Below are 1,862 nucleotides of genomic sequence, written 5' to 3' on the forward strand. Positions count from 1 at the left end.
GATTATCTCTAATTTTTAAACTTCTTGAGCAGCCAGAGAGCAAGCTGTTGTTTCTAAAAGTCGTGATGGATCCTTATTCCATCCAATTCACTGGCTCAAAGACTCCACTTTTAGCTCCAATTCCTGTCTGGTTGTTCCTGGATGCAAGAATAGAAAAGGAAGCTTTCCTGTTTCATTCTTTCCTCTGTTGCTTGAAAACAACATTATATTACATCACAAAACCTTGGCTTTTCCCTAAGAGCACTCATGGAGATCTTCAAAAACTTTCCTGAAGCTCTTACTTGAACTGACATAAGAACACTCTGAGTGTCGCATTTGTTAAGTGTCAAATCACAATGAAATTGTGGAACCATAGTCAGAAAAGCAGAATCCTACTGAAGCTGAAAAATGGCTTAGATGGAAGAGAGAAGGGCTTTTGTTTCTTTTTAGCTTTCTCAGCTTTATCACTACTAGCATTTTTGATCAGGTAATTTGCTTTAATGGGATGAGGGGATAGGGGCTTTTACATGATATGAACTACTATTACTAGCATCTATCTAATAAATACCAGTAGGAAACACCTCAAATGAGGAAAGCAAAAATGTCTTCAAATATTGTGTGTGTCCTATGGAACAAAACTGTCATCTGACTGGGACTCATTGAACTGGTAAATAATGGAATAATTAGTGTTTAAAAAGGACTGTCCAGCAAGTGCTTGTGTTTCATGCCTCTAACCTTAGCTTCCTAGGAAGCTGAAATCTGAGGATCATGGTTTGAAGCTAGTTTAGACACATAAAGCCTCCACATTTTTACCTTAGATTACCCAGCAAAAAAGTTGAATTGGAGGTGTGGCTCAAGTGGTAGAGTGCCAGTTGTGAGCAGAAAAGCTGAGCTAGTGTAAGGCCCTGTGTTCAAGCCCAGGTGGTATAGGATGAATAGGAGAATGGTAGATTAAGACCCCAAGAAGATGTAGTAGAATGTCCAGTTACCCGGGTGTAGTTTACTGCTATAACAAGAACCTCCAATGAGGCATATCTTTCTGTATAAATGGTTGTGTAGTTCCCTCTTACATGTGCTCAGAGCTTGTCAGGTGACTTGCCATGGCCGATGAAGTATCAGCAAGTACAAGCTGAGAGCTGAAAAGTACTCCACCTGCCCACTCCGGGAATACTGTTACTTTAGGACCAACTCACTGCCAGTCTCCACCAGACACTGCCAGCCACTGCCAGTCACTGCCAGCCACTGCTGGCTTCTTCCAGTCACTGCCGACCTCTGCCGGCCACTGCCAGCCTCTGCCATCCACTGCCAGCCACTGCCAGCCTCTGCCGGCCACTGCCAGACTCTAAGGTGTGGCCAACCTCCTACCTGAGCCTTGCCAGGTTAATGGTGAGGGTTATGAGGACATTACACAGTTACTGTGTCCACACTGTATGTGATGGCTTGCATTGGCCATGGCCATAGGGGTGGAGAAGACAGACACTGGTAGAGAGGTGGAGATAACTCACCGTATTTGCAAGCCTGCGTTCTCGATGACTTCCAAGAAAGGGCTCCAGGGAAGGGGTGTAAAAATTCAGAAACCAGGGTGGAAGGTGAAGTGGAGACTCCGACTGGAGGCTGCCAGGCCAACTCTGAACCATGCCCACGATGTGGTTTAAAACATGAACTTATTTGGAAAGACTCCACTGTGCATGTAGGATGGGGAAGATATTTAGTAATGGTCTGAAGCAGCTGGAAAGCCCTAGGGTTAACAGGTGCACTGAAAAGCGGCTTATAGTGTGTGGAGAGACGGGCTGCGGAGCCGCAGGAAGACATGGACTAAACCTGCTTCCAAGAAGAGACCCATTTCACCGCATGAGCTGCCCCATGTCCTCAGACACTCCCTC

The sequence above is a fragment of the Dipodomys spectabilis genome, unplaced genomic scaffold (genome assembly GCF_019054845.1).
Source record: "Dipodomys spectabilis isolate Male_0828 unplaced genomic scaffold, ASM1905484v1 ptg000012l, whole genome shotgun sequence".
NCBI lineage: Eukaryota > Metazoa > Chordata > Mammalia > Rodentia > Heteromyidae > Dipodomys > Dipodomys spectabilis.